Genomic DNA, 16,112 nt, shown 5'->3' with positions numbered 1-16,112 from the left:
GTAAACCCCATGACTGAGTTCTGGCCACAGGACTGCATGTTTGTGGACACATAATCACAAAAGTAACATTTTAAAACAGATCCATAGACTTGGGGCCAGAAGTCTGGGGTGAGTTCACGGACGCACTTCTGCTAGGTACGCAATGATTTCTTTTTTAAAGATTGGGGAGATTTCTTCTAAAAATATGTGGTTTCTGGCATTGTTTGAAAACTTGTTTTACTATCTGGCAGCAATGGGATCGTGCCCGAGCTCTCTGAATTGACAAGGTGGCAGCCAGGGCACCTAGCCGCCCTCCCGCGCAGCCCATCTAATCCTCATCTTTGGCAACTGCGAGCTATGAAATCTTTCACAGTTACGCGTAAGAAGAATCTCATTTCAGAAGTAAAACATTTCCGATCTTCTCTCAAGAGAGGAAACCTCTTTTTCATAAACATTCTCTTTTAACATCAGTGAAAACTTTTCCAAGTATCAAATAACAAAAGATCAATGAGGGGCGCCTGGGTGGCTCGGTGTGTTAAGCGTCCGACTTTGGCTTAGATCATGATCTCACGGTTCGTGAGTTCGAGCCCCGCACCGGGCTCTGTGCTGACAGCTCAGAGCCTGGAGCCTACTTCGGATTCTGTGTCTCCCTCTCTCTCTGTTCCTCCCTCCGGTCACACTCTGTCTCTCTTGTTCTCTCTCTCTCAAAAATAAATAAAAACATTAAAAAAAAAAAAAAAGAGAGAGATCCATGAACTGTGTGACATAACAAAAAAGTTATGAAGGGTTGAAAAAAAAAATACCGTTTTTGCCCTAAACATACAGCTTGGGGATCGACACAAGCAGGCACGTGCCTTTAAATGTAAATACATGAAAACACAGGTTTTAACTCTGAGGCAGACCAGTGGCCCGCAGACTGGTCACGGCCCCGTGAAAGCAGTCTCACTGGCTTGCTGTGGCCCGTGGAGCATTTCACCCCGTGTGAGCGGTCCTGGGCCAGTGGTCACTCTCTGAGGCCTTTCTACTTGCTCTGCGTGAGTCCGCTGGTCCAAGAAAGCGACAACCCCCAAGTGTTTTCCTGAATATCTTCAATGACTATACAGATTCGAAATCTAATTACGGCATCATAGGTCACTTTATACACTCAGGCCATCCAACAAAGGCTAACGCGTAATTTCACGTCTATTCCTGAGTAAATGTCACTAATTGTCTCCGGTCAGGCAACGCTGTCCCCTGCTTCTAGATTTTCATACGTACGCATCCAGCGATGTCTGCCCTGTGTGTCACCACACAGGGAGATGTTTTCACCACTTGTGAAAATACCTCTGAAGCATGTAAGGGAGATGCTATGCTTAAAATCACTTTATTTTCTCTCCAAGTACTCGAGGGCTGCATCTTTGAATGGATGGTAATTCATTTCACGTTAACAAGTTATTAATTAAGGCTGAGGATCTGGGGTTCTCAGCTGGGAAAGACGCCCATGACTTCTCGGATTTCCTGGCAGTTAAGGATCAAAGACCAAGGCCACCTGGGACGCAAGTGTGGCCTGAGCACTGTGCTAAACACAGTCAGAGTGGGCCTCAAGTGCAGGACGAGGCTTCGGGCAGGCTGAGTGGCTCCGGCAGGTGCCCACCTCGATGCACGTCCGTTTGCTGCAGAATTCTGTCAGTGTGGCTGAGAAACCGGGAGTGTGGCTATCAGACCGGGGAAGAACACAGCACGTGGCTGGGAACCACGTGTCTGGTGGCCGTGGCGGCGTGTCCCTGGAGGGGACAGACTCTACAGGCTGGATTGGAACATCCTTTCTCTTGGGGACAAGAGGCAGGTCTCGCTAAGCTCTAAGCCAGGGTCAACGGACAAGAGGGCTTAAAAGGAAGCCAATGGGATACTCCCCCCCTCCTCCCAGGGACATGCACCAGAGCTGCGGCCTCCTTGAGGGTGGGAGGAGGGGTGCCGTCTCTTCTCTCCTGCCCTTCCTCCGCCTCATCCCCGCCTTCCATGCCCCCAGTGCTGACCAGACCCCGGCCCCACCACTGCCCGTAGACTGCTCCGTGATCTCCTGTCTCTTCGTGTGGCGGGGCACAGGCACTGGTGCCCTTTTGTTGTGGGTGATCTGATCAGGGACGTCTGTACAGTGAACAGACTTGGACGGGAGGGATACACGTCTGCCTCCAGAGGAGGGCAGGTGTGTTTACCGTCCGGGGTAACGGCATCGCCTTCCACAGCACGGGGTCGGGCAGGCTTGCGTGTCTCCCACTGTAAAAGACCGGGGTTCCCTAAACTTGGGGTTCCTCTGCTGCAATGCAACCCAGTGTGCGTGCTGGCGTTCCCTGGCCCTTGGTGAAACTGGTGCACGACAAGGCCGATGCCCTGGGCACCTGCTACGGCCGCGAGGATTCACTTGAGGCCAGGACTCTTGGCATCTCGGATACAGGCAGGCTGGCTCCTTAGCTCGCTGGCGGGGTGGAGGCTTGCCGCCCGTCCTAGCACGGACCTCCTAGGCCTCCCCGTCTCCCTACCCTGGACCCACGGGATGCCGTGTGCCGGGCACAGTGAAGGAAACAGAGTCTACGCCTTAGAACACGGCTGTACCGGGCCAGCCCACACATGGCCAAAGACACAAGGCCAAGGAACACAAGGGCCGTGAGAAGGTACGAGGGGCGGGAGAGAACACCTGCTGGAAGGTTCCGGACAGACTCCGCGGGACACTGCAGGCTTATTTTAGATTTGGGAGACGGAGGCCTCTCTCTCCAGAATGGTACGGAAAGAGGGGTCTCGCACTGTCCCAGGACAACCCCAACTCCCTTCTGATGGACTCACCTCACGGGAAGTGTCCCCTGAACGGTCTGATACCAAGTCTCTCCCTCTCTCTCTCTCTCTCTCTCTCTCTCTCTCTCTCTCTCTCTCTCTCTCTCTCTCAAGGTGGCTCTCTGTGTTTGGCATCAGTCTAGACGGAAGTCACAGAGGCGTGCCCAAACATGTCAGGGAGCACGTTCAAGAACGCTCACAGCGTCAACCTCGGGACGGCCCGCACCGGGGCTGGCTGGGTGTCTGCCCACCACGGGAGCCCCACACACCGGGCGGGAGGGATGAGCTACTGACGTGGCCACCACAGGACGAGCTTCACACAAAGGACGTGCGGAAGAGACCAGGCACCGACTGCCGGGACGCCTGCCCGAGGGCCCACGGCCAACAGGCAACGCGGGCCTTGGCGGGAGAAACCGCGGTGACCACCTCACGGGAGCGTGCGTGTGTGAAGAGGGGCAGCAGGGCGGCCACCCGCAGGCTCTGCTGTAACTGAGGACTGTGCGCTTTCTGTGTACGTTCTCGTGATGCGACGTCTCCCCAACCCCCCGAAAGGGTAAAAGTAGGTCATCTGAATGGTTTGTGCATACACAGGTCAGGTCAGCGAGCATGCGAGACAGAGCTGAGTGGGACAAGGAGACAGGTGCACTGGCCTCAATCCTCAAAGAGGGGCCCAGCCCTTCGCTGGAGGAGACGGTGCTTCTGTAGGCGGGGGGGACACGAAAAGACCTGTTTGTGATCTGCCTCGGTATCTCTCCCCCGAATATTATCTGCATTACCAGGAAACACAGGGTCGACTACCTGGCCCATTCTGAACTCAGAAGGAGGGTCTCCTCCAACGCCCCATCTACGGATCAGCTGGCTGCTGGCCTTGATTAGCAGGGGGCAACTCCATTACCATGCTAATCCACGGGGCCTCAGCCCCATCGCCTTGATATGGATATGCGTGTGCTTACGGGCCGGCCTGATTAGCGCGAGCTTCCATGTGTCAAAAGCACCAGATTCTTCCCAAAGAATAATTCTGGCTTTACTTACATCCCTAAAGTGTAAGAGTTGATTTGAAAAGGTACTTACCTCCACCATATGCTATTTTTCTGAAAACAATTTGCATTTCAAAGTGACTACGGCATTTATATCTGAATGAAGATCAGTGTGTTGCCTGAACTGGTCTCCAACGAGCCTGAAAAAGACGCCGGGGCTCTATTGAACGCGGATGTTTTCGTCCGCCAAATGACATCAAAGGCAGCATTCCTCTTTTAAGCTATAGGCTTCTTACATAAAAAGTAGCTTGCTCTGGTTTTTTAAAAATATACTCTGAGATATAAGGTCTTTCGCAGCACTCAAATAAAGATTCGTCAACAGTCATTTCTTTTAAGTACAGAATTTTGCTCGCTGCACTTTCCGTTCTGGTTCGTCTTCACGAACAAGCCTGGCCCGCCCAAAGGCTCGAACTGGAAAAAGAACACTTGGCGTCCGAATGATCGGTTACGCGGCCAGAGGAAGAGCAGGAGTTGGCGACAGGTGATCGACCACTGAAGTTTCCTGCGCATCGAGCGAGGGGGGCACGAGAGCCACGGAGGGGTCTCTGAGTGCGTGGGTATAAACCAGACCTTTGTGTCCACTGTGGAGTCTCAGACCTTTTAAAAACAGATCATAATTACAGGACAGGACTGATGGGAGCTCCACCCTCCCCCCCCCCTTGGAGTCCTCACTCTCAGAAACACACAGGGATTACTTAGTTATTTTAATGTTTATTTCTGAGAAAGAGAGGGAGAGCGCGCACGCGCCCAGAGGAGGGGCAGAGAGAGAGGGAGACACAGAATCCGAAGCAGGCTCCAGGCTCTGAGCTGACAGCACTGAGCCCGACGCGGGGCTCGAACTCACAGACCGTGAGATCATGACCTGAGCCACAGTAAGATGCTTAACCGACTGAGCCACCCAGGCGTCCCCATAGAGACTGCTTTCTTAGGTCAATTCTCATTCCTACCTGGCTTCTGACGTTACAAAAGCTTGGGAGCTTGGGTGTGAGGCTGCCCTGCACACCTCCTGGGGCGTGGACCCCCGCTGCGCGTGGGCGGGGAGACCAGTTTGCTGGAACCGGAACAGGACGGCGGAGGCTACTCTAACGGCCACGCCACTTCAAACTAGGCCTTCGCCATCTGTTCGTCCTCTAATTATAAACCCAAAAAGAATATAATTCACAACACTACCATAAAAAGTGAGATACGGGTGATTTAAGTGCCTATGAGCAGGGCCGTTCGCCTCACTATTTGCATTGGAAATCTGCCCTCCTTTTTGGCAACCAAGACTTCAGGCTAAGAGGATTTTTTTTCCAAGGACACATTCGGTGTCTTAAAGATGTAGGCGTCCAGGATTCTGCATTGTTGTAACGTGACGCTTGTTTTGTGAAAGGGTGCATTCAACACATCTACTGTTGAGACCGAATCGTGGGCTTCTGAGATTACCGAGTATCTTTTTTTGTGATGTGTTTTCCACACCAGGGAAGAAAGCACGTACGGGGTCCACACTGGGCGGTAACAGCAAGTGTGACTGCCACCGAACACAACCGCACGGCCACACTCAGAACGACAAGTCTTGGGATCAGTTCGCGGTTATCTCCTCAAATGTGGAAAAAGCTCACTTTACTCTGACTTCTCCCTCTTCTACTTATGATGCCAAGGGGGGAAAAATGAGTCAGTTCTATTGTCTTTAAAACTTATCTGGCAAAATTATACAGACAAAAGTGAGTGAGATAAACGAGAAGTCTACCAAAATCTCATGTCACAGAGCAAGTCATTGTTGAACATGCGCATCAAATGTTCTTAGTGGCGGCTGCAGAAATGGTGTGATTTTAGATTCCGCTTCTTAATTACGGCTCTCTAACCATTTTCGCACGAGGGCCCGTCATCTTTAGAATAATTTTAGATACGTAACTGCTACTTTCCGACTTCCGGATCGCTTCGCTTCCAGTTTCTCACTGGTGTAAACAACACTGCAGAGGACATCTTTTATTCACGCTTTTCCTCTGGATAAAATCCCAGGAGAGTCATCACAGAGTCAAACAGCATTAATATCTTCCTGGCTTCTGACGTGTGGCCAGACACACGTTGCTGATTTTCTTAGGCCAGTGGGCTAGAAGAAGATGGAGCCCAGGCATCGTGAAAACAATTCAGCTCACGATTTGTAAAGTGGATGTAATGACAGCGATGGTGACAAGGAAGGAGGAAGAGGAGAAACGGTGATACTAACGACGAGGACACGAATATACCTCACGTGGCTCGCGGTCACCTGCTCACGCCTGTGTCTTGCTGGTATCGTCGTCCTCACGATGCGAGAGCCCAAGTGCACGCTCGGCGCTGGGGCAATGCAGGCACGCGCCTCCCACCCTCGGTCTTCCAAAATCCCTGAAGTATTATGACCAGTTACGCCCAAGGGGTCAGAGGCACAGTCTATAAAAGGAAAGGAATAAACGAGATCGTGTGCTTGGGACACGGTGCAAGCCGTGTGGATGCTGGTGTAACCTGACGGTGAAGAAAGGGGAGCCAGGGAACCCGCGGGCCTGCTCACCCCCCCGCTTCCGGGCTAGCGCTGCACCCCGGGGGATGTCCCAATTGCTGTCTGGGACAATTCAAGACCAAGATATTAAGCACACCAGAAGGTCAGTTCTCACTTAAGTGACTGTACTTAGAAACAGGTTTAAATTTTTTTTTTTTCCAAAGGCAAAGTCCGTCTATCCCAGTCATCAGGCACCACACTCGTCGCTGCAAAAACACTCTTTGCATCTTGCCCGATTTTCTCTGCTTCAGAACACCTGCTGCTACAGACTCCTAGGTGTTGATGGAGACCTGCCTGCGTCACCATGCTTCCTTGCACTGGCTTACACAACGCGCACCTCGTGCTTGTTTGGCTACGACCCGTTACTCCTATGGGTGACACGGCCAAGCTCACGTGCGATGCAGCGGTAACGAGGTATGGTGCCACCACAAGGAGGAAAACAAAACTAAGGTTTTCTTTTAAGCAACAAAATATGATGACAGCATTCGTGTAATAGGGTTCTGTGAAACGGAATGCCTGAGACGTCCGTATCTTGCCCTCCATACTCCCAACCACTACATTCAACCGTTCGCTTTCTTCCTTGGCGATGGGTAACGGTTCCGTCTTTGAGATGTTCTTTCTTCTTTCTTTGGGAAATACAGTATGTGCTTTGCACAAAATCCATTTTGACTCGCCAGCACCGTTCTGAGAGCCAATTTCTCTGGCTATCGCTACATTTATTCTCCCTTTCAGGGAGGAGGCCGAGGTGGTCATGTGGGTCTACTTTCGAAGTGCCCCCTTCCCTCTCCCTTCCAGTCCTCGTGAAGCCGGTGCTCACAGAGAAACCACGTCAGTGGCATGGAGGTGAACTGCTTGGCTGTGGATGTCCTTGGGTCTTACCACCCCCCAGAAATACTCCAGAAAGGCGAACGTTCTCCATATGAGCGGAAGCCATGAAACACTGGGCCACAAGGTTGGGAGATGGCAAGCGTCATGACTTCCCTGAAGATCCTCCTCTGCCAGTGTGGGGATGGGGACGTAGTAAGGGGGCCAATCGTGGCCTCCCCTCTATCCCAGAACAGCTCCTTCCCGAGGCCCAGGCCGGCACTCAGCCGCCTTCTTGATGGCTGAGGTCCTTTTTGCCCCCCCCCACCTCAAATGCCGACCATTTGCTGGTCCAGCTTGAAACACTATTCGTCACCAAACACACACACTTTTGAAAGGGAGAAAAAGTTTCCAAACCTGTTCTTTTACTTATAGGTGTGTCTGTCCCCAGAGTGGCGGACAGCTCAGCGTTTCCAGGGTTTTTAACTGAAATCATCACGATCGAGGTGCTTTTGGCAGTCCTTACAGAAAAGAACACCCCACTTAGAGTTCAAATAATTGAAGACGGCTTCCAAAAAATGGAAGGCAGGCTCCTGAACTTGTCCCCAGTGGTCCTGCCCACAGGGTGCTGGGCGGGGGAAAGCAAACAGTGCTCATCCTCAATGGTTACCTCCTAGATGTCGCCTGGCGGGTGACGGGCACTAGTGTGGACTCAACAAAAACACAATTTGTGAGCTCACGAAACTGGGAGGGGATAACAGAGAATCAACGGTCCACGCCTGGAAGAATGACAGAAGCAACAGAACGGATATTTGCCTAAACCTCAGTGGGAGAAACGTATAAACACAGAAACAGCTAGCAATAAGAATGCACGTCTCATAGAAGCTGCAGATGTCCGGGCTCTTCTAAAGGATAAAATAATAACTTTCGCGTCTTTTAGTTACAGATGTAGCTAACAGAAACCCCACAAAACGTTTCTTCCTTTCCCTAAAAATAACGGGTTGTTAAATAGCCATCAAAACCCACTCCCGGTAAACCCTAGTGCACGGATGCAGGTATCACGGGATGCTGCTGTTCGGATTTTTTTTTTTTTTTCGAGAAATAATTCTCAGCCAATCAGGCAAGTGTTCTACCAAGGGGCTAGGAGGGGGTTCAGCGGCGGCGCCCGATTTATGTATCAGAGGATGAACGTTGTAAACAAAGTCCAAAGTGTGCGACAGGAAGGGGTGACGGAGGCCGGCACGCGGTGAGAAGCGAGCCCCGGGGTGCTGACGAGGGGCGGCCCGACAGACCGGGAGGCGCACGTGACCGGCACCGGACCATGTGAAACTAAACAAAGAAAAACTTTGCTTCTATGAGACAACAACGGATCGGGTTTTGATGTTGCGTTATTATTATTATTATTTTTTTTTTTTTGGTAATAGCTATTACCGCCGTAACAGCAGCTTAGCGGCTCGGCGTCTGCGGTGTGAGCAGTTTTGATAAACAGCCTCTGTGGGCCACACAACGGGGATAATGTATCCTTAAGTACCGCCAATGAGCTGCCATTCTGCACAGCCAATTACTTCTGTGCGTCTGTCACTCAAAGGAAAAATGACTGAGCCCATTAGATCAAACCTTTGTCACTGTTCCTAATGCACTCTTAGGCCTCATTAATCTCCGGGAGCAGTAACAGAGCCGCCGGTGTCTCATTGCCTCCCCCGAACAGGCCCACGTGAAGCCTCTCATCTCTCCCCCAAGTGCACCGCGTTAATCAAGCTCTCCTTATTACCCCAGTCCCTGTCACGGCGGAGAGCGCGCTCCCTCTTAAATGCTCTCATTATGACCCATCTTTAGAGCCGGCTAAGTGGAAAAAAAGAGAGAGGGAGAGAGGGAGAAAGAGGACGGGAGAGAAAGAGGAGAGGAAAAAGCAAGTCCGATCACATTAATATTCATGACAATAATTAGTATTCTAGGTCACTGAATATTCATGCTATTAGTTTGGTTTTTTATGGGTTTGCTGGATGTCCTGATTACTGAAGTGTGGAGGAAAACAGCATGGCGGAGACTTTAGATGTCAACGGCGGCTCGATACTCAAAACACATCCAGATCCCCGCCCCCCCCCCCCCCCCCCCCGGAAAAGCAGCCTCAACCCTCCCGACGGCTTTCTTTCGTATTTTGAAACCGCCGGGGGCCAGGAGCGGAGGGAGGGAGGCAAGGGGGCAAGGTCTCCCCCGCTACGAAGGCCCACGCGTCGCCCCGGTGCGGTAAAGCACAGTCGTGGTCCCGAATACTCAACAAAGACACCCTTTCAGGACAGGGAGGTATGTGGCAGCTCAGAACCAGATGTGGCAGGGGAAAAAAGAGACGCTGGGCCACGGCCCTCGAGCCCAGGGCCCTCGGAGATCCCGGAAAGCCCCGCAGAGCTCCTCTCTGCCCACCGCTCTGCCACTGCAGGGGGCACGCAGTCTGCAGGCGGCACGGGTTTACGGTGTCGAACCCACAACGACTACACAGAGGCTACAGAAACAACAGTGCGTGGCATGAAAACAGATGAATTCCAGGGGCGCCTGGGGGGCTCAGGTCACGATCTCGCGGTCCGTGAGTTCGAGCCCCGCGTCGGGCTCTGTGCTGACAGCTCAGAGCCTGGAGCCTGCTTCAGATCCTGTGTCTCCCTCTCTCTCTGCCCCTCCCCCGCTCATGCTCTGTCTCTCAAAAATAAATAAATGTTAGGGGCGCCTGGGTGGCCCAGTCTGTTAAGCGTCCGACTTCGGCTCAGGTCATGATCTCACGGTCCGTGAGTTCAAGCCCCGCGTCGGGCTCTGTGCTGACAGCTCAGAGCCTGGAGCCTGCTTCAGATCCTGTGTCTCCCTCTCTCTCTGCCCCTCCCCCATTCATGCTCTGTCTCTCTCTGTCTCAAAAAGTAAATAAACGTTAAAAAAAAAACTTAAAAAAAAAAAATAAATAAATAAATGTTAAAAAAATGTAGGAAAAATTAATTCCACAATTTCTTCCTTTTCTTCACCAGGGACAAGCACAGCTGTAATGACGGATTCCTGAGACACTTCTGGAGACTCGCCCTGGGCCACGCTTTGGAAAGGCAGCACGCAGCGTGTTACCCTCACAAGAGCGGAGGTGGGCCCGTTTTCCACCGTAACGATGAGGAAGAAGCTGACGTTCGCAGAGACACCTGTTCAAGGTCCCGAGATGGTGAAGGTGGGACTCAAGTTAGTGTTTCTGCCTCCCCGGGCCCGACCGCTGGCCATTACATTGTCCTGTTGTCTACTTCAATGTCAGAGGAACTTAAGGACCTGATAGGAGTCTGCATTCCGTCATCGGTGGATACCATTCTACCACACCAGCCTGGCCAATAACTCAGGCCGGAAAACAGTTCCGGACATCTGACGGTCTTCTCTGGAAGCATATCTGCAATTACAATTGGGTGGATTCTCAAAAATGTGGCCTGGGATTAGAACGGCCAAGTGGGTTCCAAGCCAAAGCAATGGAAAAGACAGATGACGCCACAGACATCCTGCGTGAGTGACCTTGGAGGAGGCGGAGGGTTCCCTGGGGAGGGGGAGACTTAACCAGGCCTGAATTAAGTATCTTCTGGATTCTTCTTTCTCTTCTTCCTCCTCTTCTTTTTTGCTGGAGTAGATGCTTAAGCGGATTTTTCAAAAAGTCACTTGGCTTCTGTACTCCTATACGTCATCTAAAACAATTCTATCTTCATACTTGATTGATAGTAGTTTGGCCCTGCATATAGACTTCTAGGTTCAAAATGATTGGCCCTTAGTGTTTTAATTGCTTTAAGTTTATTTTTATTTAATTTTGAGAGAGAGCAAGTGGGGGAGAGGCAGAGACAGAGGGAGACAGAATCCCAAGCAGGCTCCCTGTTGTCAGTGCAGAACCCGATGCGGGGCTTGAACCCACAAACCGCAAGATCGTGACTTGAGCTGAGATCAAGAGTCGGACGCTTAGCCAACTGAGCCACCCAGCCACCCCTAAGTGATTGGTCCTTAGAAAGGAATTCTTCCGTTACTTTTTAGCACGTGGTGTTTGCGCTGAGAAGGCGACAGGTAACCTCGTCTCTTGGCAGGTAACCTCGCTCTCTCCTCCTACCTGGGATGCTTTCTGGGATTTTCTCTGAGCTTTCAGAGCCTCCTGTCCCCTCCAGCTTCATACCAGGCTCTTCGGACAAGAAGACGCCAACATATGTCTTCTTCTGCACGCCTACGTCACCAATGGTATCCTTGGCCATGTTCTTTATAGTATTTAACCTATCTACGGAATTTCTGATTTTTGTCATCTTTTTTCTTTAATTTGCAAGAAGTCTTTCCCCCCAGGTTTTTCATATAATCTTTAGTTTGTTGCATTTTATGAAAACAGTAATTAATCTCTTCCTTCCTTCTCCCTCAGTATCACTCCCTTTATTCTAGGATCACTGGTCCTTTTGTTTCTCTCGGTCCCTGTTTGCTTTTACTGCTGGATTCCACAGACCTCTTGGTTGTCTGTACTCGTATTTATGAGTCAGAGCCTGAGGGTCGATCAGGCCGATGCAGGGGTTTCCCTGCGGCCTCTGGACACGGGTGTGGCACATGCTGACGGGTAGGTTCAGTTCAGATCGACAGCGCAGGGTTCACGGGCAGGCTGGTGCCCTTCAGTTATGTCCCTCACGGTCAGAGTGGACATTCCTTGCCATTTATTTACATTTCTCTGTGACTGTGCAGAGCTCTGAGTTTCCCAAGCTGCTCCCTTCTCTTTCAAGCATCAGCATCCACATCAGGTTGGAGGCGGGGATGCCCAGGGTTGGCTCTTCCGGAATGCGTCCCTGAGCCCACCATGCCTGCATTCCACAGCTGCCCGACAGGAGCGTGGGGCCACCCCACCTTCATGAAGGCTCATTTACTCTGCTTAACTGGCGAGCTCAGTTATTAGTACGCAAGGGAGCTGCTTCGACATGTTTCTCTCCTCTTTCCCGAGCCCAGGGCAAAACCTTACATCAAGATCATCACATTTCCAGCATTCTCGTGTATGAAATGTGGTCAACATTCCAAGACTGGCAAAGCATTTCCCAACACCAGCAATAACATAGGACCTCCCTGCCCCCCCCCCACAGTGATCTTCTAGCCCCTTGCCTCCTTTGTCCTTTGAGCATTGATCGCCAACTTCAATGGCCTTATCTGTTTCTGTTTCTTCTGTCTCCTCTGCCACCACTGTGGAGTACAAGGCCCCTGGAGGGAAGGCGTTGTACCGCCCCCAAGTCTCCAGACCACTCATCAGGACTGGGCATACACACGGCAGACCCAACAACGACGGAAGATGAAGCGTACAGGAAACAGGAAGCGAAGCAGTAAAGTACCCAAATCATGACATTGGATGTAAAGGCTAAAAACCAAACTGACGTACGGTGAGGCACTGTAATATTTGAAATGCGAGATGCGTTATGACCGTATACTAGAAAATGAAGACAGACATCTGAATAAACACTCCAACTAACAAGAGTTCAGGAAGACGGCTGGAGATAAAAAGTATAAGGATTAGGAGCTTTCTTACTTCTTGCCAAGTAGGTGATAGAATAGACAGCCCCCTTCACTCTCCTCCCCCACCCCCCAAAAAGATCAGCTTCACACGTCACCAAAAATGAACAGAACGGATCCGCACGATACATCTAAACGAAGTCCTGGAACTTTACTGAGGGATGGATATTAAGTTTGAGTAAGTTGGGCAAGACCTGTGTTCCACGACAAGAAACTCAAACATAGTAGTCAGTTGCTCCAGTTAACGGATAGGTTAGAAGCAATGCCAGTTAGAGCCACCGTGGGATTCTTTTTTGGGGGGTAAGGGGAAGGTCTCAAGTTACTCTGAAGTTTACTGGAAAAAATAAACGAGTGGCAACAGTCAAGAACGACAATAAAATGAACGAGTAATATTGCTACCAGATAACAGACTGAGTCATGAATCTGAGACACTGTGGTAAACCCATACATGATAACATCATGTGGAGACAGTAGGTCAACTGAATAGAGTCTCAAGGCCAGAAACGTGGTGAATTTGATTAAATTAGTTGTACAATAAAGGTGATGCATACAGTTATAAGAAAACAATTCAACACAGAAAGGACAATTAGTTATCTATTTGAATAAAAAGTTTGATTAGATTTATTCTTGCACATAATTGACCCAAACAGATTAAAGATGGATTAAAGGCTAAATATTTTTCAAAAACAGGCAATAAAATTGTGAAACTCAGAAATACATATGTGAATTGTTAACTGTTTTCAGGATTTCAAGAGGCCTTCCAAATATCTAAAGTAGAAACCACAGAAGTAAAGGACTTCTGATTTGATTCTGTGTATATATTTTGATCATATATTAAAAACGGGGAAGACCTCTACCTGCAGATAAGACCATAAAATTTAAAAAGAAGCAAATAATAAACTGGGGAACTATCTGCAGAATGTATTATAAAGCGCTAATATCCTCAATATATAAAGAGTTCTTACAGATCAATAAAAAAGACAAACACCTAGTACAAAAAAGGGAAAAGACGACATCTAAACAATTCAATATAAGAAATACCTGTGACAATAAACGTGAGATGGCTAACCTTAGTCCTAACTGAAGAAATCCAAATAAAGCAGGAGATATTTTTATTGCTTATCAGATTACTACAGATTCTAAAAATGATAATAGCAATGTCACAGGTGTGTGTGGGTGAAATGGGAACTCACTTTATAGGTGGTAGGGTGTTTGTACAACAAAACCTTTCCAGAAATTAATTTGGAACGTATATCAGGAATCTCATGAGTGTTTATATTCACTGGCTGAATCGCTTCACTTATGGACCTTTATTCTAAGACAAGAAGTGTTATGCACAAGGATTTAGGGACACGCAAGTGTCACGTCTGTGCAAAATGAAAAAGTTACTAGAAGGGAAGGCGCACAAGACACTTATCTACTCCAGCAGCACTGAGGTAAGAAAACAAATAAAAAGGAACAGCATAAAAAGAAGCAACCATGACCAGTTAACTCAGAGCTCTAGAACAAAACAGCAAAACTCAAAGGAGTTGTAAAGAAGGATACTGTTAAGCACATGGGAAGTTCTTTGGCCAAGAGCTCTAAAACAGTTACAATAATACCTATTTTTAGCCAGTGGTCCACCCTGTAAGTGTAACGCCAATTCACTGCCAGGTAAATTTGCTGTGTTCAGGTGAGAGAGCACCTGGGAAGCAGGGAACGGAGGGCCGCCCGCCGATGACGTCACCTGCACGCTGAGACAAGCGTGCCATGACCACGAGACCCTTTCTTCCCCCAAAGGGGCACTGTGATCCTGCAGATGTCACACCCCCATTTCCTCGTCCCCACTTGTGATGCAAAGGAGAGGAAAAACCAAGCAGGCTCCCTTTAAGAAAGCTTAACTTAGCGGGGCGCCTGGGTGGCTCAGTCTGTTAAGTGTCCGACTCTTGATTTTGGCTCAGGTCACGATCTCGTGGTTTGTGAGTCTGAGCCTCCCTTCGGGCTCTGTGCTGACTGTGGAGGCTGCTTGGGATTCTCTCTCCCCCATCTCTGTCCTCCCTGACTCATGTGCTTTCTCCCCTTCCTGCTCTAGACAAATAAACATTAAGAAAATTAAAAAAAAAAAAAAAAAAAAGAGGAATTAACTTGGCTTAGGGCTGAAAGAATGCGCTGTAACCAACTGGGCTTGTGAGCGTGGAAAAGGGGTTTCGGCATTTCCCCGCGTCCTCCCGTCCATCCAAGGCAGGGGCGTTAAAAAGAAATGGGGGCACTGAAAAACACTCCTTTAACCCAGGCCCAGGCCATACATAACCTATTGCATGGGACAGGACATGGTTAAATGGCATTCTGTACTTTCTGTTTACCAAATGTCACATTTTTCCTTAGGAAAACGAACAGGGGCACCATGGGATGCGAGTCTCAAGATTAAGGAATTTAAACAGCAAACCTTACGTATCCACAGCTCCTCCACCTTGGGGGCTCCTCTCCCACCCCAATGCCTGGCAAATGCCCTTCCTTTGTTTACGCTCAGCACAGGGGGTGCCCCAGCCCTGAGGCCTTGCCCCGTCTCCTAGGGTAGCGCTGAACACATCACCCCTGGGCCTGCAGGCCCCCGTACGTACTCCTGCCGTGGCCTGCCATGTGGCACTGCGTTTACTTGTCTGCTCGTCTGTCTTCCCCACCAGAGGGTGAGATTCTGGAGAGTAGAGGTGACGTCTTAACCTTCTGCGTCCCCAGGGCCCAGGACCAGGCCTGGCATACGTCAGAAATGCCATACGCGTTGGTTGACTTGAAGAAATAAACGCGTGGATCTGACACGATGGGTTACAAGGGGAAGTGGAAAATTAGCTGGTTTGAAGAGGCCCGCCTCTTGCAGAAGTTCTGCGGATCAGGGCCCCTGTATCCACAGCACACACCACTCCTGGCACAGAACAGGTGGTCAGTAAATATGTCTTGAGTAAATTAACAAATACCAAGTGGTGAAGACGTCAGCTTTTCATTCAATACAGAATTTTTGTTTTCCCTTGGGTGGTTCTTTTCTCTCTTCTAATCCCAGCATTAGCACACCACCCTGAGGAGGGAAACTTCATATATGTCTCGGAAGGAAGGTCAGCAGGTCCTGAGAGACCTTGTCACCACTCTGGAATGAGCTGATGTCTCCTTTGATGGCAAGCCCAGCCCAGTTTTGTTCTGATTGGTGATAACGGCTGCTGCTTGTATTGTACTTTATGAGTTTCCCAAAACGGTCGTAGGTGTGATCTTACCTGCCATCACATCTCTGTGAGGTAGGCAGGCCAGGCAAGATCGACCTGATGTGGTGGTAAAACCTGGCTGAGTGAGCTGTCCAACACCCCTTGGCATCCTGAAGTAAAGCCCAAGCTATGGCCCCCAATTCTGGCCCCTTTCTCCTACCCTGCTTTCACCAACCAATGCCATATTTGAGCCACAGAACCGTGGGGTTAGCACCATCC

The 16,112-nt window shown here is 49.9% G+C and overlaps 1 protein-coding gene across 17 annotated transcripts in view; it reads right to left on the bottom strand.

Moving 5' to 3' along the window:
* The window catches only part of AGAP1 (ArfGAP with GTPase domain, ankyrin repeat and PH domain 1), a 554,841-nt gene that overhangs the window by 171,926 nt on the left and 366,803 nt on the right, over positions 1-16,112 (bottom strand). The gene's annotated exons all lie outside the window — the stretch shown is intronic.

This window comes from Felis catus, chromosome C1 (assembly GCF_018350175.1).
Source record: "Felis catus isolate Fca126 chromosome C1, F.catus_Fca126_mat1.0, whole genome shotgun sequence".
NCBI lineage: Eukaryota > Metazoa > Chordata > Mammalia > Carnivora > Felidae > Felis > Felis catus.
This window is presented reverse-complemented; position numbering and strand designations above follow the sequence as displayed.